We start from the raw sequence: 26979 nt of genomic DNA, 5'->3' as shown, positions 1-26979 counted from the left end.
ACAAACAGTATTTTGGGACAGGGAACAGAATCGCTAGTTGTTTCTCCCAGAAATCTACCCTGGTGTCTCCAAAAGGCCCCAACCCCCTCTACCAGGTCGTGCACAGCCAGAGGACAGAAATTAATCCCCACCCCCCCCCTGCCCACTCACCTGGTGTTGAGGTGACTCCAGAGGTTCAGTTTCAAGCTGATGCTGAACCTTGCAGATGTCTTGACATGGGGATCCTGATGAGGTGAGGAGCTGGCAAGATAAAAGGTGGGCTGTGGCTCTCCAGAAAGCTAGGTGCAACATCCTATCACGTGAAGGGATGCCGGGGTTGCAGGGAGGTGAAGAGAAACATGCTGACCGTGAAAGAAGGAGGTGGTTGTGATATGGAGGGAGGGGTAGAATAGCAATCTCACAACACTGCAAGCGCAGGTTTCGGGCAGGTCCCGTAGGGAAGTGACTAAGTACTTATGTTCGTTGATGACTTAAGTTGCATGCATTTCCGGCCATTTGATCCCAGTGTTTTTTAAAGGAGTGTATAGACATTTTTCTGGCGGGCCTCTGGTGGAAGAGAGTCTTGAACAAGAAATATATGAGCTGAGAATCGGAAGCAGGTAAAGCACATGCATGTGAGTCCATTTTCCACAACATCCAAGACATGCGACCCCAGTGAACAGCGACCCCCCCATCTGTAAAATGCCAAAACTTCTCATATTGTGAGTTTCATTTGTTGTTGGGTGATACACTGCGCTTTCATATGTGTCATGGGCCCACTTTTAAGCAGTATATGACTCAAATGTTCTTCTTCCCTCAGGTATTGTATGATGGCGGCGTCCAGGAGAACGTGAAACCTTCTGGATTTCTGGGGAGCTCAGATGTCCTTAAATCCCAAGGTATGTTTCCACTCAAATCCCAGGGTGTGTTTCCACTCAAGCTAATTTCACAAGTTTATGACTGCAGCAAATCTGATAGCAAACATAAAAAACAGTAACCGGTTTATATGTTTTTCATAGCGCTTTGTATCTTGTACTTAGTGCAGCCTGACACAATTGAAGTATTTGTATTATGTTATGTGACATTTGTACACCATCGAAGTGCCATTGTCAAGGCCTTGAAACCTTGTAGTTGCCTGAGAGTCCAGCAGAACCTAGCCTGAACATACATGATAAACAGCACATTGCATTTGCATGAAAGAACATTCCATAATATGATACATGTCCGATTGGCATGTGAATGGCAATTTTCGGGAGCGATGGCTGTTACTGTGGTGTTATATTCAGCAGTTGTATGTGTTGTGTGAATATGTGGTTGCTGGCATGCACACTGAATTTGGGATGGGTCAGGCAACGATGCGGAAGCTGCTCTAAACGGTGGAGCGGGCAGCGTGCATATGGGGACGCTCCCTAGGACAACCGATTGCAGTTGAGGGCTCTGCAGTAGTATACATTAACATTACATGCAAAACCTTACACCACATTTGGCCATTATGACTTGTGTAAAGGTACATTAGATTGCATGCCTACTTGGAAGACCAGAGTTTGCTAATACAGTTGCAGGAACATTATATGTCAAACTTAGAAGCATGTCAAACTGTGCTGTTGAATTGCATGCATATTGAGTAAGGGCATGGTATAGTCAGACACAAAGACTAAGCATGGACCGACCAAAGCTTAGTGTATCATGGGCTTCAGTGTAGTCAGATACACAGACCAAACAAAGGACATCCATGGTCAGCTTAACTTATAGACACATAGAAACTGTAACCACTGCAGTGTTAGCATGTTCTGCTCATGTTTGGTGCAGGCTGCCATAAACAGTGCACTATGTTATCACACATTCATGGGGTAGTCAGACACACATGATAATGGCTGGATAATGTGTATCATCCACTTCAATATAGGCAGAGACAAAGTCCATGTTGTAGAATGTGTATGTGTTCTTATGGTAAGCGCACACACACAAGCAGGCAGGGCAGTGCTGGATTACAGGGTTTCGTGCCACCTGGAATGTTGCCATTCAGGACCTCATGCCATGCCATACATTGCCTTGATGCAAGTCCTCTTTTTGTTACTTTGCTTTTAAGCGTGCCAAAGGGACTAGCCACTCCAATAGCCATAACAAACCATCATTGGCAATGCCAACAGTTTGGGCTTTTGTGTAGGCATGGCAAATGCACTTGCCAGACACTGCTATGGTGATATTAACTTCCCCTTTGGTGGCAGCAGGTGTAAAATGGTGCGAGTACCTGGGCATCTTATATCAGTGCCTGGAAAAAGGTCTAATACTTGTACACACACCAAAACTGTTGGCTTTGCTAGTGCTTGCTTTTCACAGGACTTCATTGAAAGACATGTAGAGTCCTTATATGATATGATAGGTTATTTATAACGCCTTTAATACCCGGACCTGGGGAATCGAACCTGTGTTGCTCTGTGTTGTCTTGCTTCTAAGGCGAGCACATTGCCCCTGAGCTACCCTCCTGCGACAGTAAATCGAGTGGCTGAAGGCAGACCTGATTGACATTTTTATTACACCTGTAACAGGTTTACAACTCCATTTAAGCAACTAGCTTGCAGAAGACTGCTTTGAAAAAAAACACTGGCAGTCACTTCCAGCACAAGGTTTGATGGTAAGGCTTGAGGAAACCTAGCTCAAAGTGTTACCATGAGGAGATGTTTTGGACGGGGAGGTGTGTGGAATGACCATAGGGCTTGGCATGGCCATATGCAGTCAATGGACGGGCAAATGACCAAACAACACCCAGAGTACAAACTATGTGCCCCTCTCTATATGCCATGTTTCCCTATATGTAATTTAATGTAATAGTTTCAGCTTGTAGGTGTCACACGCGATATCTAATAGCCCAAACTAATAATGCTGTCTTTTTTGGGCTGGCTGTCTTTGAGCCATTCTTTAAACATCAGATTCTTTTTTCTGCTGTGGGTCCTTAATGAATTCCAATCTCTTGCAACGTGCAATGAGGAACTGTTGGACATCATAGCAAGCATTCGCCGTGTACTATATTATAAAGAGCGTGACCTGCTATAGTAATCACGTGACCTCTGACGACCAGTGAAATCAAAATGGAGTATTTTAGAACGTGGAAAGGATTCCTCCGTTTAGCTTCAGGGAGAGGTGTCGAGGAGAGGAAAATAGCAGTGTTTTCTGCCTGCTCGCAAGCCCCACGCAGCCCCCTTATTTCCGCGCAGATGGCGCCGCCCATTCCTTAGTCAGTACAGCATGCGGCTTGCCACCTGTCAGGCGCAGATCAATAGCAAGGCTTTCGGCGCACAGTCATTTGAAATGCAAATCTCCTCGGCTCTCTGGGCACAAAAGAGCGGCTTGGCAGAGGTGTCGGGCTCCGGCATGCCATTCTGGCGCAGGTGGGTAATTTTACTCCGTCCAGGTTTCGCGTTGTTTTCTGCTGTTCTGAATCCCTAATGCATTCCTAATCATAATAATTACGTTTAAGGAACATGTGATGATTCGCCGTTGAGAACTGCGCACCTACCCACAAGGCCCAGGGAACGGCTTCTCGGGGGTGCTTATTTATGTGCATGTGGCGAGGGGCAAGTGGCTATTTCTTGGGAAACGCTTTTCTGTGATTCCGAAGTGCTCCCACGCAGAGAACTAGCCAAAGGGCTATTCCGCAAGCGAGTTCTATTTTCTTTTGTTAAAACCTAAACTGTTTAGGCTAAACACATCAAAATGGGCGCGGCGACAGATGTTCTTGATGCGATTTTTCTAGGTTTTCGCTACTGCTGCTGATGTGACCGAACGTAGAGGCAACGCATTTACGCACGTGACATAGAATAGTGGACTACTCAACCGGAAGTCGCAGGATTCGTGCATGCAGCCATTTTAATGTGCGCGGTAGGACTGCTTGTGGGCGTATAAGTGGAAAATCGCTCCAATTCTAAATTCAGTGGAGGTGTGCAATGCCTTGAATGTGTAATCCCCAGAGCCCTCGCCATAGTGTTCACTAATGTGATGGGGGCTACCTCCCTCAGTGTAATGGGGATTACATCTATAATCAAGGCGTTACTACCTCACCTGGACATCCTCGTCACTGTCCTCACTATTACGGATGTACCAAAATCTATTGAATGGGTCAAAGTAGAACCTTTTCAACTACAATGCAGCAACATGAACACATTCAGTACACAAGCACAACCAGTGTTTAATAGAAAACATATGAAGAGAAATGCAATCACTGGTTCGGGAGGGCCCTAAGGCAGCAGATCCTATCGCTGAGCCCCGTCAGGCCTTACTAAGTAGTGGGACGTGAGAGTATGAGGTGAAGCCCATGTTGCTGCTCTGCAAATGTCCACTATAGCCCTACCTAGTGCTTCAGCCAAAGAAGCTGTGACTGACCTGGTCAATCGTCTTTGAACAATAGGCGTACGACGAATGCCAGCGATCTCATACACCTTTCTAATTGCCAATCTGACCCACTTACCGAGGGCAGACCCTGGCGTTTTAGTACATCCTCTCAACACCCCAAACATGACAAAAAGGTTTGTCACACTTCCTACTCTCTGATGTCCTATCTAGGTATAGAAAAAGGAACTCTTTGCATCCAGTGTCTCCATCCCGGAAAAGGGACTTTCTGCATTCAATGGAAGACTCCTGGTCAAGGTGAAAAGAGGTGCACATTGTAGGATGAAGTTTGGGGGCATTAAGAAGTACCACTACAACCAGAAGTAACAGGTATGACTCCCTACACACCCGGACCTGTGTAGGCCATGTGAGCAGTAGGAGAAACGCACTACTAACAACAATGCCTGCCAGGGAGGGGTGGAGAGCTGGACAGCCAGTAGGAGAAAGGCACTACTAACAACAATGCCTGCCAGGGAGGGGTGGAGAGCTGGACAGCCAAGAGCCAGCCCCAGCAGAGGGGCCAGATAGAAGGTGAATCACAAACAGTGATTGTATATTTGGATGGGAGAGGGGGCACATTTGGCTGGGCAATGCTGGCATATTTCTAGGCTCTTTCACTAAGAAAATATGTTTTATAGGACAACACTGGCATTTATAGTTCAGACTAGCCCCATCATAACTTTCATTGGGCACAACCAGCATGAAAGGGGGTATCACTGCCATTGTATTTGACAGGTTTCATTGGCTACTTTGAACACAGGCAGCATGAAAAAATCATCGGTTTGGCAGAGCAATGGAGGTCTATATTTTGCAGCATGGAAATGTGTCAGGGCAATGTTTAAGCACTGGAAGCATGACAATGGGGCAGTACTGGCATATTATGTTGACAGACTTCATGTAAGCTTTGGATACAGACAGTATGAACATGGGATTTTTCAAGGGCAATGCTAGAATCGATTGGGCACAGATAACATGAATATGTGTTTTACTGAGCAATGTTGGCATATATTGTTGCCCATTTTGCTGGCAACATTAAAGTCAACCAGCAATGGAATAATGTGTTCACAGTCCTCATGATCTGCTTTGGGAACAACTAGATTGAAGGCAGTGCAACAATAGCATATATTGTTGGGACAGACCACATGAATATTTTCTGGGAACAGCAAGCATGAACATGTGTTCCAAAATGATAGTTTATAATGTATTCTGGCAACTATTGTTATTTGTACATGTTGTAATACAGAACAGATTGTACATTTTAGGACTTTTGACCCAGTTTATCTGAAATTTGTCTGGTAAATTGTGACCATTTCAACCCATTATTATTTATTTATTATGGTTTTAAGAAACCTTTATATACAAAACATTCATCAAACGTTTATCTGGATTTCATTCAATTTAGGTGATCAAGTGTACCCTAAAAAGTAACTGAGATATGTAGGCAACATCTTATGAAAGTTTATCTTTCTTCTATACATATGTAATGAGGGTGCTCATTTCCATGATCTTATCAGTTTTTTCCTGTTGTTAAGTCATTGTTCAGGATTTTTTCCCAAAATGTCATGGCTGCCAAAATTAGGCTGATGTTTGTTCTGTCCACCGGCATATTCCACCATTCATGTGCTGTAAGTGATTTTGTTTTGGTGACAAAACTTTCAAAGTGTCTTGTACTCATGTCTCTAAAATGCGAAAATTCGATCATCAGATGATCTGAAGATTCTGCAACATGTTTCATTCGGAAGATGGTTTGCCATGTGGATGTATTTTGCGCGCATTTTAGATTTCTCCAGTTGGAAGGTTATTTAGACGAAATCTTAGAAACATGTCTCCGTAGTGCCTCGAGGTAAATCTGATAAGGGCATTCTAGAGTATTGTCAACAGATCTTCTTTCATTTGTTTGTTCTATGGTCAAGGCATATGCTCCTCTCACCTCTTGGGTGTGGATCCAGTCATATTCCTTTAGTTTCTTTTTTACCATGTCTGGGTTTGATATTACTGTTTCTGTTGTCGCTCCGATTACATCAAGCCAGTTCAAGTATCTTTTACTCCATCTTTTTTAAGGATCCATTCTTTTCTTCCATTGTATCCCTGATAATCTCGAGTGCAGATAGATAATCTGTCATTATGCTCTTCCTGAAGAGAGATATAGTCTTCCGTAGGTTTTGTATTTCCATGGATTGCAGTCCTATCTCGTATCTAATGGAGCTGATCAGAAGCCCCTTGGGAAGTCTTAGGATTTCTCTCCAAAAGAGGCCTTAAGATGGGTGCAACCGTCTGCTTATAAAATGTAATTACTGGTATCAAGGTATAGTTCCCATATCGTTTAATATGGCTTTCCCTTGTGAGGCCAGTTGTTTGGCCTTTGTTCGGAGTACTTCATACCAGTTTCTTTCATAGATGCGGCAGAATCCCCAAGTATGTGGTGGATTTAATGTACGTGGGGGATTTAATTTGTGTGAGGGGATGTCTGCCTAGCTTTTATTTAAAGACTTTATTATTCTTGTAAGATTTTCCCTAGAGAGTTGTTAATTCCAAGATGTGAGTTTTCTTCGTGTTTATTCTAAGGTCATTTGCCAAGGTGTATTCCATGAATTTGTTCAGTCTACGCTGTAGAACGATCTGCATCTGGTCAATGATGGCCAGATCGTCGGCATACAGGATCCAAGGAATTTGTTGGTCTGAGATTCTTGGTGGAAAGGCTGCAACCAGGTGTTGTGAGTCTTGCAGGTCAGATCGGTATTGATTAAATAGCATGGATGCAAGAGGGAAGCCGTGCTTTAATCCTTGATATGTGCTTACTTTCTCTGTGACTTTGACGTGCCAGATGAGTCTTATTTGGATTGAAGTGTTGGATTATAGGGCGATGATGGCTTCTTATACATCTTTCAGACAACCCCAGTCATATAATTTCTTCCACAGCATTCCTCTGTCCACACTGTCAAATGCTTGTTCAAAGTCAATGAAAGCTAGGAAGTCTTTAGTCTTGGCTTTGATGGCCTTTAACTTGAGTATGTTTAGGATGAAGAGATTCAAGCTTGTGCCGACTCCCTTGATGAATCCAGTTTGTTGGGGTCTAGTCGGCCACTTTTTGTTGCCCATGTTGTGAGGCCATGGAGAAGAATGGATCCAAATATTTTCCCCATTATATCCAGAAGGTCGATTGGTCGATAGTTTCTTGGCTCTTCTTGAAAATCGGTGCAATGATGGCGTTTCTCCATGAGATGGGGATCTTCTTGGTGTGTGTGATTTTTTCAAATAAAAGATTTAGAAGTCTGACTTGGGGCCGCGTGCCTCTTTTAGCATGCAGTTGGTGAGTCCAACAGGGCCAAGCACTCTCGAAGCATTACGTTTGTTGATCATCCTTTCTATGTTATCTCTATTGTATTCAAAGTTCCATCGCTCTGTGGTTTGTGGTGGTCCCCACTGCACCCTCTGTGCAATAGGGGAAAATAAGGTGGTGAAATGAGAGATCAATTTTTTCTCTGAGACTTGGATATTTGCATGGACGCCTGAAATCTGCCATTATTGTTGAGGAGTTCCCATACATTTCTGGTGTTTTTCTTTGAGGTGGTTTTAATTATGGTTTCAGCATCATGTTGTGCCCTTTGGGCTTGCGAAGGTATGAGCCAGTTTCTATAAATGTGTTTCCTTTTCTTCATGAGGCAGAATTTGCCTATGTTATTCCTTTGTCTGACTTCCCAAATTACTGCTCTGAGGTTTCTCTTTGCTTCAACTACTGTTCTGTCATAAATATGCATTGGTGTGAAGGACTTTTCTCATGCTTTTTCATTATTTCTTTGAAATTAATCAATATGCAGGCATACTCTGAAGTCTCGTCAGTTGGTTTATTGGTATTGCTGAGTATTTTGGTTATATCAGTTACGTCCTTTGCTTTTAGCATGATTCTATTGCAGCCTTGTTTGAGTTTAATTGGCGTTTTAGGATTTTGACGGGGGAGTGCAGTTGGTTCATCCCAAGCTATTTCTATGAGGTTGTGATCACTTGTTGGCATGTCTATCACATGTAAATGCGTTATTGTTTTCAGCAAGTTTACTGAGACAAATATGTAGTCTAGTGATGTGTTAGATTATCCTCTAGACCAGGTACTCCTACCGGGATGTCTCCCTCCGGTATGCGTTGAACATTTGTAGATTACGTTCTTCCATCCCCTCGAGCCATTGATGAGTATGTTTTCTTAGTTTATTTTTATTTATTACAAGGCCCTGTTTGTTGATTAGCATCATATTCAAATCGCCACAGAGGAGGAGTTGTGGATCTTTATATGTGCTTGTTATTTCATGAATGTAATCCATTATGGCTTTAGTGAATTTTTTATTGTCGCACATGTTGAACACTATATTATGTGGTACATACTATCAGAATGTGTGCTCCTGATGTACTTTGGGGTTGTCTTTGAATTATTACAATGTGAGTGTAGAGGTTTAAGGCTTTTGCTTCTTCTACCACCAGACCTTCTTCTTTCCTCACAAGTAGCTTCCCTGTTTTGGCAGCACAAGCTTGGAACGACCTGCCTCCCTCATTGAGAGCTAACCAACCTTTTTTCCTGTTCAGGTGTAACACTATAACGTGGCTTATTACTAAGGACATAACTGGATAGTTCTAGTCCTCTACATACGAGGACATCGGACTTCTTGACTCTCCTGAGTAACCTTTGCCTGTCTCCCAATGTATTCTCTTCCGTACCTGCACTTTATGTATATACTGCGCCTTCTCTTGTGTAATCCACTGTATCTATTGCATTTTGTAATTGAATGGCACCCAGATTCCTCTGGGTTGGATGCGCCATACAAACAAACAAACAAGTGTTAAAATTCCTTAATAGGCTCTGCCCGAGGCTCCTTTTTTTGCGGGATTCAGATAACATTCGTAGTCGTCGCAAGAGGGGGTCTTTCTTAACCAGGTTTCTTGGAAGCATAGTATCTCGTACTTTCCCAGACCTAAAGTTTGATTGTGGAAGAGCTGGAGAAAGCCTTGGGAATACCAAAATCCTATATATCGGGTGGTGTTGACAAGATGAACCTGGCTCTAGTCTTTCGCTTCTGGTGCCAAGGCTATTGCGATCCAACTCCAATCTGAATCATCATTTTTCTGATTGACATTCTCTACTGATCTTTATGTTTTTTGACTTGCCATTTTTGAGGTGAAATTCACATCAATTTTTATTCATGGTAGATTTATCTTTTCGGTTCTACTTTCATGTTTCTTACTTGGAGTTTGCCTGTTAAGTTTGTGTTGTGGATTCAAAAAACACAAAGATCAGTAGAGTATTGACCGTTGATTCTTTCGTTTTTTAGATCTTGACTCAGCGGGTTTGGGACAAGATGTCCCAGTATCTTTCAGACTGGGTTGTGTGACAATCTTTGTATACTTTTGGAATATTGAGAAGTAGACAGGGGGATATTTGAGAAGTTTCTTCTCCTCTCTCTGAATTTGAGGCGTGAGGATTTGTTTGGGATTTGCTGACATTGTTTCTTCTGGTACAATTATTTTTTCGTTATTAGTCTCATTCGATTCTACGGGTCTTTGGCAGTGTGCTCCCTCCTCAAGAGTCTCGGGTCGATGACTATCGCTTGATGTAGCATGTATCATTTGTGTTGATTCACCAGAAATGTTTCTTTCCTGACTTGTTGGTTTAATTTCATATGGGTTTTCTAACGGTTTCTTCCGTTTAGGTTGTGCTGGGTTTTTCTCAGTAGTACTTGAATTTCCAACTTCGAACATTGGGCAATTTTCCATTTTGTGTTCCGTGGTTTTAGATGGCTGTGATGAGCGGGTTTGCTGTCTCATCCACTTGCAGTTTTCCAAATGTGCAGCCATCAGTATGGAATTGTCTCCTTCTTTACGTCTTGCTAAGTCACCCAGTCTATTTTGCCAGGTTGCAGATGTCTCGGGCTCTTTATCTAGCCATCGATAGTTTGTCCACTAGGCCTTCTAAAAAGATCAATTTTGTGTGCGACATTGTCAGTAGTGTAGTTTGATCTTTTAGTGCATAAGTGGTGCTTCGTACAGCTTGGTAAATGGCACCATTGAAGTGGCCACAATTGCTGGTATACAATTTCGCAGTTGTAGAATTGTCTCTGTTGAAAGTTGTCCTGGGGGTCTTGGAGTTTCACGCTGAAATACAGAGTCGTCTTCTGGTGTGCAGTTGGGCTTTGTCACTTTTGTACTACATGGCCATGAAAGGGATTCATGTTCATTAAGACAATGTGAATCAGTATCTTTATTTTCATTTCACAAGTGATTTGTTTTGATTAGAGTGTTTATAAGAGGTGTCGGGTGATGGCTACACTTGTAAAGTTTGTATCACATTGGTTTCTTAGCAGTTAATATGCTCTGGTTTATGTTTCCGATGATTTGGGTGCTATTTAATTTTTGATGCGATGCTAAATGGAGTTTAATCTCTGATATATCGTGACTTAGGCGCTCTGCGTGAGCAGAGCGGGGTGCTTGCCTGTTCTAGTTCATGTGTATAAAGTGAATGTTGGTTGTTCGTGACGTTCAGATCAGCTCTTATTTCTGTGGTTAGCGGGGAGCTGGAGGTGGCAAACAAGCGCTCTAATTACATGCATTCGGTAGTATAGGTTTCATTTGAATTTGCGTCTGTTGACTGGATCGTCACAGGCAAAGACACTCCGACAAGTTTGTCTTCATTATGTGGTTCTGGTTCAGCTTCTGTGGCTAACATTTCCATGGTTGAACTTGGCATGAGTTGAGGGTCGTTTCTGGCTGCCTGTGAATGCGAGTCTTTATGCTGTACTGAGTCACACGTTTTTGTTCTGAAGTCGGGCATTATGGTGGCTGGTATTATCTGTGATGAGTGGGATAAGGCAGGTAGAACGGGTGAGGCTGGCATGATGGAGCGTGAAGATGTGAGGGTTTTCTCGCATGAAACGGTCGGTTTAGTGATCATCAGGCTCAGCAGAGTTGCTGATGTTGCTGGTCTGGGTGGGGAGGTGTCGGTGAATGGTCTTAGCTGATTTAGCTGATTGAGATTGCCGCTGGGAGAGGTAGCGTGTCTCAGGTTAGGCTGACAGGGGCCCAGTTCGTGATTAGAGAGCAAGACACTCACCTCTTCTCGGCCAAGGACGCCACTGTCTTCACTCAATTGTCGTAGTTTGCATCACTTGAGCGGCCCCCCAGCCAGCACACTGTTTCAGCTGCTCTCCCTTTGAGATGGAAGTTGGCCCCGATGGCCGGTTCCATCTCCGGGAACAAGGGAATATGGAACACACAGCTACACACTGCTGCGCTCTGCGGCCTCTCTGAGTTTTTAGCTGTTTGTGCTGACACTGCCTCCACCGCTCCACTGCAGCGAGCGAAAACAGACTTCTGGAAAGTCCAAACGGGAGAAAGTGTTCCTCACGGAACACACAGCTGCCCAACCCATTATTTAAAAAATAATTCTTGGGAAGGACCCCATGAACAACCATGATATATCTTGGACAAATATGTAAGCCAACCCCGTGTTTTTAAAAACAGAAAAAATCCAAACCTTACATATGACAGGGGGTGTGTATTCATGGCCCAATTCATAAGGGCATCCTCCAGCAATCTGACAAAACATTTCAATGACAAATGTAACAGGGAGATAGGGCAATAACAAAGCAGGTTAGAAAAGCCGGTTTACCCGGTCTCCAGACTGGTATCATTACTGTAGTTTCCCACAAAGAAAGCTTAATGTCCTGGGATATCATATTAAACACAGTGACCAACAGGGTGACCAATGGAGCGTGGGGCATGTTTCAGCGCGGAGCTGTTTATAATATAGCACATTCCATTGTAACTCCATTTTGGAATCCTGGGGTTGTTTTGAGAATTCAGACCTTATTCTTGCCTGCGAGTGTCATTTCACAAAATACTCCACTTTGCTGTCATGAAAGTGTCTGTGAGCCATCCACAGAGGTGATTGAAGCTTGCGGCATTAGTCTGTGCCGTTTCGGCCTCTTGTAGAATGTAACATATTTGGAAGAATTTTTTGTACAGTGCTCTCAGACACTTGTGTATGGTTTACATTTTCTACAAATAAATTAATAATAAGCTCGATAGGTCATTTAGTTGAAGATCACCATTTAGCTTCTGCTTCAAATCATTCTTGTGCATGAGACTGTTGAGAAGTGTCAGACTCTATTTACCAGGTGTTTAATGAACTCCCGAGGGTGTGTTAATGTTATTAGAATGTTCTCTGCTTAGAGCTGTTTTTTAATTTGCCCGGCTGCAGAGACTATTCCCCTGGCATGTATGCAGGAGGAAACGCAGACATTGAGGGTAAGCCTGTCTTTTTTCTTCGCTCAATGGCAAGGGTGTCTGCAGTGACCTCTGCAAGGAACCCCTGCTGCTTGCTGCTCACACACCTGTTTGCTCCTTGCATGGTGACCTTTCATGGATCTGTGCCCACAGCTGAATTAATAGCCTGATTGGAACAGGCTAAAAGCCTTCTTGTCACCTTTGCCAAAACAAACGTTTCCAGCATGTTGCTTTTACTCAGTCTATTAGAGAAGGCCTTGCTTCATATTCTTACGTTGGCAGAAATGGACGAAATTAGCACCTCTGGGTGTGTGCCTGCTTGGTTTGTGTGTGACTGTGATGAAGGCTGTATTGCATTCTGTTTTTGATTATGCAACTGTCTTCTGATTATTGGAATGTCTTGCTAAGAATGGGAAGCCCATGGATTTTTAATGAAACCAGGCAGCCATCTTGTTCCGGCTCCTTTCCTGAGAGCATGATCTTCTGACACCTCTTGATATATTCTTCTAATTTGTGGCGTTTCAGTGATTTTCAGACTTCCCTATTTAATTTGAGAATGAATAATGCGATACCAGAGCTCTGGTATCGTTGTCACGTGACGTGGAAAACTGGAAAATTCGCAATGTAACGTGTTTGGTAAAAGGACAGAAATTCTATTGTAATTGCCCCCAATGTTGTCAATGCACTATTGTTCTGGCTCATCAGAATTGTAGGTAGTCCCCCTTTCTGGATGGTCGCCAACAAAATGTTTTAACAATGGAAGAAAACATATTCATGGACCTAGGTTCCAACCCCAACTTACATACCCCTTTCAATAGGCCCTCACCCGACTCCAACCAAAAAAAGCAAAAAACCTACACATTTTATTTGATTCAAACCTGGCCTTCAATCAGAAATCAAAGGGCTAAAAAAGTACACATTGCCACTTCCATATTCTGACCAAAATCATACCGTTTCTGGGAATGAACAACAAAGTAGAACTGGTACAGGTCAGCGAGAGCTTTGCAACTACGACGATCTATTGCTCTCCTAAATTATTTTATCCAACAGCTCACATCCTCTTGCCTCCTCAACATCGAGCGGTGGATGACCCAAAGCCACCTCCTGTTAAACCCCTCCAAAACAGAAATCATGGTCTGCGGCAACTCAGATCTTCTTCCGCACCCACTACCCTGGCCACCCGCCATGGGCATCTCACCGACCCCCTCTAACACAGTAAAAAATCTTGGGTGCACCCTGGACTCCGACCTAACACTCTCGCGCCAAGTCAACAATGTCTCCAAGTCCTGCCACTACCACCTCAAAAACCTTAGGCGCATCTTTCCATATCTCTCATTCCCTAACAGAGTCTCCGCGGTCCAATCAATCGTCATATCCCGACTGGACTATGGTAACCCCCTGTACCTCGGAATTCATGCCTACCAACTGAATAAACTACAAAGAACACAAAACGCAGCAGCCAAAGTGCTTCTCGCGCTCGGTCCAAGGGACCACGTATCCCCAGCCCTTAAGACACTGCACTGGCTTCCAGTAGCCCGTAGGGTAGCTTTCAAAACCCTATGCCTCACCCACCGAGCTCTACATAAAACTGGACCCTATTATCTTCAAAAAAAGCTAATACCCTATCACCCTACCCGCACCCTTAGATCAAGCTCAGCCGGCCTCCTAGTAATTCCTAAAACAAACTCAGTCAGGTTAGGCGGAGCATCATTCTCAGCCCTGGCCCCAACCCTGTGGAACTCGCTCCCACCCCACATCCGCCGAACTCAGGACTTAACGGCCTTCCGCAAACTACTGAAAACCTGGCTCTTTCCCTAAAACCAACCAGCCCTAAACCACCATCATCCCAAAAAATAAATAAATAAAACAAATATATTAAATAAATAAAGTAACAGAACCAGATTGTAACCTACATTGACAAACAGAACTAAAACGAATAAACTAGATCTAAACAGGGAAATGATTAAATAGAAAAAGAATCACTGAATAATGGAAAGAAGAGAGCGTGGAGAGCGGATGAACAAGGAGAGCGGATGAGCATAGAGGGCACGACCGGATGAGTAGAAAGAACGAATGAGTATGGATGAGTATAGATGAGTATGGATGAATGTGAGGATAAATGCTGTTGGCAAATGAGCCTGGAGAATGTGCAGAGCGCAAGATCATATAGAACGAAAGAGCGCTGAGAACAGAGGCACATATAGAGCGGAGAAATGCGGGGAACAACCGAATGGGGGGAGAGACTGAGTGTGGGGAGCGTATGAATGTATGGAACATATGAGGGTGGGGAGTGTATGAGTGTGAGTAGCGGATGAGTCTGGAAAGCGGATGGGTCTGGAGAGCGTATGGGTCTGGAGAGCGGATGGCTGAGTGTGGGGAATGGCTGAGTGTGGGGAATGGCTGAGTGTGGGGAATGGCTGAGTGTGGGGAATGGCTGAGTGTGGGGAATGGCTGAGTGTGGGGAATGGCTGAGTGTGGGGAATGGCTGAGTGTGGGGGAATGGCTGAGTGTGTGGGAATGGCTGAGTGTGTGGGAATGGCTGAGTGTGTGGGAATGGCTGAGTGTGTGGGAATGGCTGAGTGGGGGGAATGGCTGAGTATGTGGGAATGGCGGAATGTAGGAATTGGCTGAGTGTAGGGAATAGCTGAGTGTGAGGAACGTACATAATATGCATTGATATGCGGGAACATTCGAATGAACATATATCATACCACACCTCACGCCCACTCTCCTCTTTACACCATCACTCAAATAGAACACAGGGATACTATGACACCATTCGGTATAACTGTTCTCATATCAACATCTCCCGCTCACTCCCCATCACTCTAAGTAACCACCGCTGGTTTAACACCCCCAGCCAGGCGTTTCTCCTCAGGCCTAACGCAGCCACTCTCGAGCTGGATTAATTCTGCCAGAGCGTACACATTCTCCTGACCTCTCAACCACCACACCTACCGCTAAGAAGCAGCTACCACAATAACCCCGCACCAGCTGCACACATACTCTGTGCGCACACGCACCTTTTGTCTCTCTTCACCCTCTCTACTGACTCGAACCTCGGTTCCCAAGGGCGTTCAACCTACCAGCGCCTTCAGACCATACCAATGGTATATAAGGCGCTATATAAATGCAAAATACAATACAATACAATACATCCGAACAACCAGAGTCATATTGGACCTGGGGAAACACAACTGGATATCTCCAGCCATGAAATCCATTAAATTGTTCTGGAAAGAGTAAAAAACTAAACCGAAGAACCACTTTGCATCCCTTAGTAAACCTATATAGCTTTCGAGACGACTACCCCACGACCAACCACCAAGGACGCTCAGATCATCCAAAGCAAAAGGATTCCAAACAATTCAGGCAAAAGTATGAATGGGTTCACAGCTCCTCCCAGCGATATGGAACCAGATCACACCAGACCTGTGTGAACAGCATAAGTTATTCCAATGTGAATGGGACCTTCAAAAAGCGCTCCTCAGAAAGACTGGGCCTCATTACGAGTTTGTAGGTAGCCATGCCCTTAATAAGGGCATGGCTATCCCCAAACTCGGGTCCGGGTCCCGCGAAAGGGGATTTACCATGCCATTCCGACCTTGGATTGCCTGGTAATTCCCTTTCGCGGGACCCGGACCCGGTACGCCCCCATTCCCATTTGAGCCCCCATAGGGCTCAATGGGAATGGGGAGGATGGTAGCAGCGGTACCGTTCATAACGGTACCGCTGTTACCATCCTGGTCTGCTCGCGGGTGCCGCACTGCACGCCTGGTCGGACCAGGAGTCCAGATCCGCACCCGCGAGCAAACTCAGAAAGTTGCGGCGAGGTAACAACGGTGCCGGTAGCACTACCGGCGCCGTTGTTGCCTTACCGCAACACTCATAATGAGGCCCACTGTCTTGGAAGTGTAACAGCACACTGTGAACGAACACTCCATTTATGTGAACCAAATGCATGATTCCATGAATAAGCACTTAATTCATCCCCCGGAATACGTTCTAATAAGTGCTGTAGGTGGGAAAATGGGACTCCTTCTTCTCCCCCGCTCCCCGTTGTATTGTTTTTCTATGTACGCTTCCCAAGCCAAGTGTCTTTGCATTTGGGGGTTGACCACAGTCAATTCAGCCACGACCAATTGTGCCACGGCCAAAACGTATACAACCTTTGGACAGACATGCCAGAATGTGGGAAGGCCAGCACATATTTTTAAAAAGTGGGTGAACCACGAGGTGATTTTGCCACTGGTTTTGATGAAAAGGATGCTCTCTTTTAAGTACGGGCCTGGTGCTCTATTGTTTAAAAATACAGTTTTTAAACTCTTCCCCGTGAGCGAGTGGGATTGACAAATCGAACTCAGTTACAACCTGCAATTGAAAAAACACTCTCTGTATCATGTTAACTTTCGTTCTTTTTCTGTTGCTGCTTTCAATAGAGAATGCCTACACATAATGCGACATTCAACAGAAGTCAGAGCCTTGGTTTCTGGTAGTGCTTTTCGGAATCTTGTTTGCCGTTCACAGAGTTGGATTCCGGTTGTGGATTGTCAGATGGCAATCTAGAAGCAAAGCAGATGTCGTCTGGGCGGACTCAGCCCTTGAGTTGCCCTACACATTGGAGGACCTTCTATGCAGCCAACAAATACGGCACACGTTTTCCTTCCAGTTCACCTCCAACTTCTCAGTGTGGCAAAGTGGGTAGGTAGGCCCTTTAGCATAGCGTTCGGTCACAGTTACAGAATCCATGGACACACCTAACCCAATGGAAAGAGTTGAGACATACCGCACAATGCCACACCACTCCACACAACACCATACCATATAATGTTTTCTAGATCCAGCCCGTTCGTCTATTGCTCTGTCTACCTTAATACTGAGGCCCCATTTGGATCTTAGGCTAACCCTCACCCAGGCTGTCCCTTATTGTGGATGAAATGGCTATAAATTAAAGGAGAAGCCTTTCCCTCTTCGCCCAACATTTCACTTGCTCGTTGAATTTCTGGAAAAGATAAATTGTCAGTGTACCAACTGATTGTGCCCACGTTTCCTGCTGACCCGCCCTCTCGAAGCTTGTGGGGTTTACGGCTGTTGCCTGTTTATTATCAAAGTTTTGATTTTTTTCTGTTGATGGCACTGATTAGTTGGATCTGTATTTTTGAAAAAAAGTAAACATTTAGTGGAAAATAGCAAATACTTTGATAAAAAAAAACCGGACACAGCTCAAATCTGTCATGTGTTGTGTAAAAACTATGCATATACGGCTAGTAATACCTGCAAGACTATGTTAGTTGTACAGCGATAAAGGCTTATCATCTAACTTTCTGCCATGTTTATTGCTGTTACGGTACCATAGACACCACACGCTGAGACTTCTTTAGAAGCTTTACTCTTTAGCTATATAGAAATGGACCCCAAGCACAGCTCAGCACAACCAAGGCCAAGGCTGCTGCTCTCCAACTGCTGCCCTGTGGAATCCCCAAGAAACGTAAACAGTAATCAACCTTCTCAACACAGCATTCCCGATGGAGTGTCACACACCCAACACTCCACACTCCATCATCAACACTCCATCCAGCAAGCAACATCACAACAATTGTCATAGGCTGCCTTTAAGCTATATCTGCAGCCATGCCATGTGTCATAGCAAGAATGTCTACTTACATCCATGGAGTAACAGGTAACAACACTTGATGTTCTTGCCATTGGCCACTTCCTGAACTTCTCTTTGTTTATAGTCGGAATGAAATCTTGGCTCTGCATTCTGAACGCGCTCAATTTTTGGGTAAGGCGATTTTGCCCCAGAGCCATTTGAATCCAGGCTGCTTCATGATGTCCTCGTGCAGCCAGTATATAGCTGTTACATGTATGAACTTGAATGCATTTTAGCTTGTTGAGAAGAGTAAGACATGCCACTGAATGTTTGTAACCTAGCTGTCAGTTTGCAGTGCTGCCATTAGAAATGTTGGCTATTAGTGGTTAACCAACTATTTCAGACCTGACACTGAATCAGAAGGAACTACTCCAGCGTTAATGGATGCTGAGGACTTTGCCAATTCAATTAACTTACAGTATAGAGTGGTATACAGTAATTATGCTGAACGTGAAGGCTTCCAAGGGCATATACAATGCTGTTAATTATGCGAGTTCCACCCATGCCGGAGTAATTAGCAAAATCCACTGAGGCTATGCGAGGCACGGCCAGCAACGGCAGCGTATTACGGTTCCTATGGGGCAATGGGACCACTTGGGAGTCAGATTGTATTGTGTGCTCATACAGACAAGTGCCTGTAGGCCCCTTAGCTCTATGGCAAACAAAGGTATCCTCCAGGGTGCGTAGACTTGGCCAACATGTCCCGCTACCTCAGTCTTGGGCCTCCTTGGTTCCCAGGCCTTCTCCCAAGCTTTGTTCCCATCTAGCAGACTGGATTGTACTGATGGCTGCTGTGTCTTCACCTTACGGGGAGGCAGGGGCCCCTGCATATGTTGCCCCTGCTCTTGGTCTGTTCAGGCCGAACTGTGTCTGGGTAGGGTGGACCCTTGGATCAGCTTATGAAGGCCTAGGCTGTGTGGGTTCTTACACACCTCAGAAGGCAGGGCTGTTGGTGTACGACCCCTTGGTAGGCCAGTATCATACCAGAATTACAAAGGAAATAATTCTGAGGCCAAACATTTCGAGGGATGCATTTTGCTGCATTTTTTTTATGGCGGGGAGGGGGTAAGGGTAATAATACATGTGGGGGGGATGGCTGGGGGTTGCGGGGGTCTCCAGAGATCTGCAGGTGAGGTTCTCTTACGTAGATCCGACCCGCGTAAGAGGGACGGATCCGACACTGCAGCAAAATACATTTTTTTTAAAACCCGGCATTTTCCACCTCAGAATTTCTTTTTTTATATAATCACATAGATCCGGTAGGCCAGAGAGGCCTGCTGGTGGAAATGGCCGCAGTGGAGCAATAACCGAGCCACATGTGTTGCTAGTGGCATACCTCTGGCTCTGAACCCTTGTGCGTAGGCCGTCTCCTTATTAACCGCGGTGACGCTGACCCGCATCACTGCATGATGGAGTTGGGTGTATTCGCGTTTGCACTATATCCCTTCCCACCTTTACTAATAGTGTCCAATTGTCCGTGCGTCACCATCTTCACCCCATTATAAAGCATTTCTGTCTACCCTGCTGTCTGGTAGCTTTTCTTTTAGGCCGTTGTTTCTCACTTGGTTTCTCCCGGTCGTGGTCAGGGGTGATATTTCCATCGCGGGGCGTTTCATCCTTTGTCTGCCTCTCTAGTATGGTTTAATCGGCCACAATCATATTTGTGTCCTGTGGTACGTGGTCATTGCCCTGGTGCATGGGGCCGTTGCTTGTGGTCGATATTTGTCACCTCTCGTCTCTAGCTCTTTGAAGAGTGACGAGTGTATCGTAATTGATGTGCGTCCTCAGGAGGCAGTGATAATGCGACCTTCTTTTGCTGTCACAGTGAGTGGCTGAGGGTCAAACGGCAGATTGAGTTTGTGAGGTCTTCACAAGGACTGTTTCTCTGACACACAGGTCCGGTTCTCTGGAACCTCTGAACGTGCTTTCCGATGTGTTTGTTCTACGATGCATGCTGCACAGCTTTGTGCATTCAAGATCGTGGGTTCCCACCTTAATGTTGTTGGAATTGTGGTTCTAGATACTCTCCCTAGCATGAAATGAGCAGGTTCAACCCCCGTCACTCTGTGCAGTGTGGATCTGTACTCACGCAGGAATTGGTAAATGGTGTTTTCTGGGTTTTCTTGCCATTCAACTGCTATCCTGGGAGTTTTGTTCAGGGTGTGCCTAAAGGGCTCTGTGTCTCCATTGGCGTTGGCATTACCCTTCTGTGTTTTACACCTAAGTCACACAGAAATGTGTTGATCTCCCTTCCATAAAATGGCAGCCCGTTGTCGGATTTGAGTGAAATTGGTAGGCCGTTAGTGGCAAATAGGTTTTCCATTTAAGGAATAGCTGTGCCTGCAGTTGTGAAGTTAATGTCAACCTCGGGGTAGTGCAAGAACGAGTCCATCATCACTAAGGTATGTCTTTCATCTGGCAATGAGCCAAACTCCACGCAGACGTTTATCCAAGATCTTTTACCTCTGGGCAGGGTCCGTAGGAGGGCTTGCAGCGAGACCCTATGTCACCTGTCAAAGTATGCATCTTGAAACGAGGGCTTCAACAGCTGGTTTGAGCTTGGGGCAGGCTTCGGCTTTGCAAATTCCTTAGTGTCCAGGGTGTGCCAGATGGACCACTCTGTTGGTTAGCGAGTCAGTGCCCACAATCCTTGAGTCTCATAGGAGGCGACCATCTTCCCAAACAGAGAACACTTTTCTATGTGTAAGACGTGTGATTCTGTTGTGTATTTAGGAACTTGTACGATTTGGTGGAGGACAAAGTGGTTTTGTTCCTGTGAGGCATTCATCCTGGCCTGCGGTGACTTGGTTTTTGGGGCAGTCCCTTGGACATAGCTTGTACTTGCTTGAAGATTGCTCCCCTTTTCGCCACTCTGCTTTCAGTCAGCTTGAGGGAGTGACCAAGTTCTAGTGTGCGCTCTAGGGCTAGGCTAGAGTATCGAATGATCTAACGCTGTTGCTTGTTTGAATAACACCCTTGGATCAACTGGGCTCGGACCTTGTCTGTTTCATCAACGAGGGTGCAGGTGGATGTCAGTTGCCGCAGATGTGTGTGAAATGCATCAATTCATTCATGTGCCGCTTGGTGTGACTAGTGCAACTGGAAGTATTCGCAGTTGGAGTAAGCTTGCTGCTTGAGGTTAATTGCCCTTGCAGGGTTGTAGGTCATAATTTCTAATGGGGGGGGGGAGGTTCCCCCCCAACCCTCCGTTTTCTTTATTAAAAACACTTTTTTTACCAACCCAAACAAAAACAAATATATAAATAAATTTTAAAAAAATTCGATCCTTTTTTTTCGATCCTTTTGCATTCGAGCAAAAGGTCATTCGATCCTTTATTTTCGATCCTTTGACTGGACACCCCCTTGCAGCCTTTGCAGCAGCATAACAACTGTCTAAAGGAGCAATAGGTCTGAAGATTTTGTGTATGCCAAGGCCAGCGTTGAAAATCATGGTCGATTGCTGGCCCTCATTGTCGTTTTCCTTCATGGTGGGAATACATAGTTGTAGGTGCTTCACCTAGATTGCCCTTTTGGGTCCTATGGCTGACGGTGTACCCAAAGTCTCAAATTCTGGGATGGGAGTGATGTGTGTGAGTTCAGGGCGTCTAGATGGCCTGGGCGTGGATGGAGTGGGAGTGGAGAGTGAAGGACAGTCCATTAGCATTAGTCATTCACCATCCACCATCCTGCCATCAATTGCTAGTTTGTGTTCTTAATCTTACAGGGGGCCAGGGGCCCTTGGATATCTGGCTCCTGTTCTTGGAATGATCAGCCGAGCTGTGTCCGGGTAAGGTAGACCCTTGGATCAGCTTTAGAAGACCATGGCTGTGTGGTCTCTCCATGTGCCACACATGTCAGAAGGCAGTGGTGGCAGCCCCTTGGTAGACCAGAGGGATATACACGCATTTCGCCGACCTATCTTTGGTCGTGGTACTTTACATCGCCAGAAACCCAGTTTTTTTATTTTTTATTTTGGGGGGTGATTTGTTGGGGTATTATTATAATAATAAGGCAGGGGTCTGGGGGGGGGGAACCCCCCCATAGAATTAAAAAAAAACCAACAGGGTTTCTGGCGATGTAAAATCCGGCGATGAAAAGTACCACGACCAAAAATAGGTTGGCGAAATCACGTAGAACCGACCAGAGGAGCCTGCAGGTGGAAATGACAGCAGCACAGCAATAACAGAGCCACACGTGTTGCTAGTGGTGTACTCTGGCGAGAGAGTAATATTTTCTAATTACTGGGATGATGTGTTCCATTAGTGTAAAAAGGCTAATTCGTACTGTGTTACATAGAGCAATTATGTTCGAAAATATTTAAAAGACAAAGCTCTGCCGTAAGGCCTAATAGTTTTCAACAAACCTAGGATTTATTTTACAGATAATAACTCCTTTAGAATAAAGTGGAGTTACATAGCCAATATGTGCAAAAGGGACGGGCTAATCCTGATCATTGACTGTGCCAAGGAATGGCCCAAGAAACAGAGATTGGTTTATCTCAGATTGGCAAAGAGGTAAAAGAAAGGTCTCCTCAGAGACATACAAAAAGAAACTTGAAGAGATTCAAAAGGAGATGGGTGATTTTAAGAACGTTGCAACAGCAGATCGGATTGAAGTTTCAAAATAGACCCAAGTAATTTTGCACATACAACAGTGTTTCCGTACACAAAAGAAGATTATAAAATGAATGAGGAAGAAGTACTAAGGAACATCTTTGCTAAATAAAATAAGAAACTATGTTTTTAGAAATACTTTGTATAGCACAAGTGAAGATAGTAGTAGTAATTACTGTGAAACAAGTAGAGTGGTATCATTGGGCTATAGGAGTGGTGCCAATAGAAGAGGTGAGACTAGTACTCGGAGAGGAAGAAATATGAGAAACAGCCAAAGAAATAGACAATCTTTTTTGGGGAGAGTTCCAGACAGAAACGAGTGCGAGAAGGATCAAAGGACCTCCCGGATAGGCAGGCGCTTGCAATAAATCTGTCACAGTATGACTTGTTTAAAGAAGAAGAGGAAGTCTTGAATACGTGTTTAGCATATGTGGTACCAAAAAACCATGATCCTTTCAGGTTTCATATCGAATTTCAAATATTTCTTATGATCTTAAGAATAAAGGAATATTTTGAACAGTATAGCTTTGATACACAGAAAAACTGGATAGGTCTTCGAGAACCAACTAGTTTTACATCAACTACTCACACCTTTTTCCCCTGTCTCCATGATTGAGAGATTAGAAGAAGTGGAGAAATTAGAAAGAAAATGGAAACACAGATTTCATAATCAATCTAGACATGAAAAGGATTGACTTAATGGCCTCAAAGAAAATAACAATATTGTGATAAGAAAGACTGACAAGGGTGGGTCTATTGTAGTGATGATGGATAGGACTAAATATGCTAATGAGTGTCTGTGATTGTTGTTGGATGATACTAGTTGCATGAGACAAACAGATAATCCTACACAACACCTTCTGAACCTCATAGAAGTCACTAAGGGGGTTGAAAGGAATTGGATCTGTAAACAAGAATCCGCATTTTTAATAAATACAAATCTAAAATTCCAACTTTCTATAGCCTACCAAAAAGTCATAAGACTATAGTGGACCCTTCGGGTCACCCCATATTGTCAGGCATCAATTCAGTATTGGAACCCCTCTCTAGGTTCGCAGACCTTTTTCTCTGGAGATGAAATCGTACATTAAGGACACAATGGACACAATGGATATCATAGGAGTTTTGCAAGACACAACTTTTGATCCCAAAACCTATTTATTAGGTTTAGACATTGTTTGACTATATAAAGATACCACAAAAGGCCACTTTGGAAGTAGTCGAAGAATGCTTATGGGCAAGGAAGGATGATGATTCAGTACTGGATTCATTCATCATATGATGTACTGAAATGTCTTTAACTGCAAAATATTTTCAGTTTTTGGGAAAAGTCTATAAACAGGGAACAGCTAAGGGGACAACGAATTTGGGAACATTATATGTAGAAGCGTTTGTAAAGAAGGTAATTTATGTCAAAGGAAACTCATTATTGAGTAATATAGTGATTTGGAAAAGCTTCATTGATGATGTTTTATGTATCCGGACAGGCTCACAGGACCTGGCAGAAGCTTTTGTGTTGTGGATTAATGAACACAACAGATTTTTGAAATTCACTCATAAAATCAGTGCAAATGAGATCCGTTTTTTTTAGACAAAAGTCTGTTTCATGAAGAGGGATGTTTAGGGATAAAACCGTATCATAAATCAGCTGACAGAAATGCACTGTTGCATTTCCAAAGCCACCATGCAAAACGTCTTTGTGAAAACGTGCCATTCTGGCGATTTCTTAAGCTGAAGCATAACAGTAGCACAAATCCGATTTTTGAATAGGAAGCAAAGGATTTGAGTCTCAAATTACAGTTAAGGGGGTATCCTTGAAGCATGGTAAAGAGAGCGTGGAACCGGGTTTACAACAACAACTGGGAAGCTTTATTAGATCCTAGTCCTAGGAAGGAAGAAAACACCTGCCTGGTATGTGCCAGCATGTTCACAACTCTATCTCATATGATAAAGAGCATTATCAATAGGAACTGGAGGATTTCTGAAAAACCAGACAGAAAACAGGAACATCCATTTTCGCTTTCAAAAGAAGTAAAAAAGTAAGGGACCTAATTATATCCAATGATATCAGAAAAAAGACAATGCAATCCAGCATTACTGAAATTTGGGGTTTACCTCCAGTCACTGGCAATAATTCTGGTGGAAAATGTGGTGTATGCCATCTCACAAAAACTGCAGAAATTGACATTGGACTGCCCACTAAGTGGGAACAAAAACGATTTACTAAATATAACTCAAAAAGTGCTATGTGATAATTTGCCCCTGTGGGGAAACAATGCATTGGAAAAAAAAGATAAGAAACGTGAAAACGAGAATTATGGAACACAGGAGTTGCCTAAAGAACAAAGTTAAAGATTCCCCTATGGTGAAACACTTCCTGACATTAAATCATAGATTTCCTTATTTCACACAGACAGTGATTCAACAGGTAAAAGGTAATAATCCTAATGACATGAATGAGAAACTGTTGAAATGAGAACAGGAAATCATTTGTATGACTAAAAGCTGGAAGTAGGGCTTGAATGAGGGTGTAGAATGGCACAAAATCACTTCAGTGAATAATTAGCGAGTGGAAATAATGTAATGCATAAAGTGAAATATTTGGAGCATTAGGAACACAGAATAGTCATGTGAAATAAACGTCCAACAGCTATGTCAATAGCCTCCTGATACAATTGTTTTATAGGGGCTAGTATCAGTCATGCTTTTCACAATCAGTTGCTAATATATTTCTGATATATTTCTAGACATGTGAAAACTCTGCAGAAGGTTACTTTTTTGCATAGGTTATAAGGTACGCCACACTAATGATAGTGATTTAATGTTGCCAATGAGCCTAATTGTAAAAATTAGCCTGTACGATTATTGGATATATAATGGGTCGAAAATACCCTTGGAATGGCCGCTCGTTTTGCCTTCCTTTCATTCTGCTGCAAACAGTCCAGTTGTTTTTGTAAGAAGTTCTGATAAACCCGGAAACGTGCAGATCACTGTGTTGAACGGTTGATTTGTTACTGCAGAGGGAGCAACCGTAATAAAATTCATTGGAAAAGGTCAAATAGACGGTAAGAGACCAGTTTTCAGCACTATGTTGTTTATACATACAGCACATTAGAAAAAGCAGCGATGCAAATGTATTAAGTAAAAAGCGCTCATTCTTATTCAATAGGAATGGCACTATTTCTAAGGAATTTGATTCCCTCCCTGGGGCCCTAAGCATCGTACACCTAAGATCAGGCTGCCGCTTTGTGGTAAGAGCTTGTTTACTAAGAACATAGAAGACGTTTTAAATATAATATAGAAACGTCTCAGGATAGCAAGCACATACTGCCTTTTTGTTCTGGTTTTAACCCCCACAGATCGAGGCAATAGATGTTTTAAAAAAAAACAATATAAGTAATCCGAACGTCTAAAAAAAGAATAGCTGCTATGAATATCCATCCCCTGTAAAGGTCATTGAATCTCTAAATAATACTGCCAACTGTGATTCACAGACAACACCTCACCACTACATTTGTAATAATGGAAGCACCTGTTATTTTCTAACAGGTGGGATCCTACTGATAAATTCGATAGAAGATTCTTCTGGGTAATCTAACCCATATAAACATAATGTCCACCTTTTCAAATATGGCCACATTTGATCGAAGGAAAACAATTAAAATAAAGAAAATGGGTTAATAAACACTATGTGAGGTGTCAGGAATGAGACACAGACACAGAGGACTCATACTCTGGCAATAAACTTTTATTAAATGATAAAAGGGGTTGAAAAATGCCTTTCTTTCACTATTGTATGGGGAGATTCCCTACCTCAACCAAAACAGATGGGTCTGTCCTTTGTCAAGATGTCCAAAGAAGAATTATGTCCTGTGTCTTAAATCCTATCCTGGTCCTCACACTAAAACTAACTCTAAGGTGCAAAGGTTATTGTCTCTGAGTTTCAAAAGTGCACAAATGGAAAAATCTAACTGGACAATGTTCACAGCTCCAGGGAATTACACTAGATTCCTTCTCTTCCAAAATGAAAGTTCAAACAATAACCACGTTCCTTGTAACTCAAGAGCACAACTAGTTCCTCTT

General features: G+C 43.7%; 1 protein-coding gene across 5 annotated transcripts in view; it reads left to right on the top strand.

The window, feature by feature from the left end:
- Positions 1–26979, top strand: part of SMPD3 (sphingomyelin phosphodiesterase 3) — a 1269436-nt gene that overhangs the window by 449907 nt on the left and 792550 nt on the right. For 4 of the 5 annotated variants that reach the window (XM_069653717.1, XM_069653704.1, XM_069653726.1 and 1 more), the window contains exon 3: positions 800–878. The gene's annotated coding sequence lies outside the window, so the exon portion shown is untranslated. Of the gene's footprint in view, positions 1–799; positions 879–3299; positions 3369–26979 lie in introns of those variants that run through there. The other variant, XM_069653736.1, reaches the window with a different exon arrangement.

The sequence above is a fragment of the Ambystoma mexicanum genome, chromosome 1p (assembly GCF_040938575.1).
Source record: "Ambystoma mexicanum isolate Mex_15411 chromosome 1p, UKY_AmexF1_1, whole genome shotgun sequence".
NCBI lineage: Eukaryota > Metazoa > Chordata > Amphibia > Caudata > Ambystomatidae > Ambystoma > Ambystoma mexicanum.
This window is presented reverse-complemented; position numbering and strand designations above follow the sequence as displayed.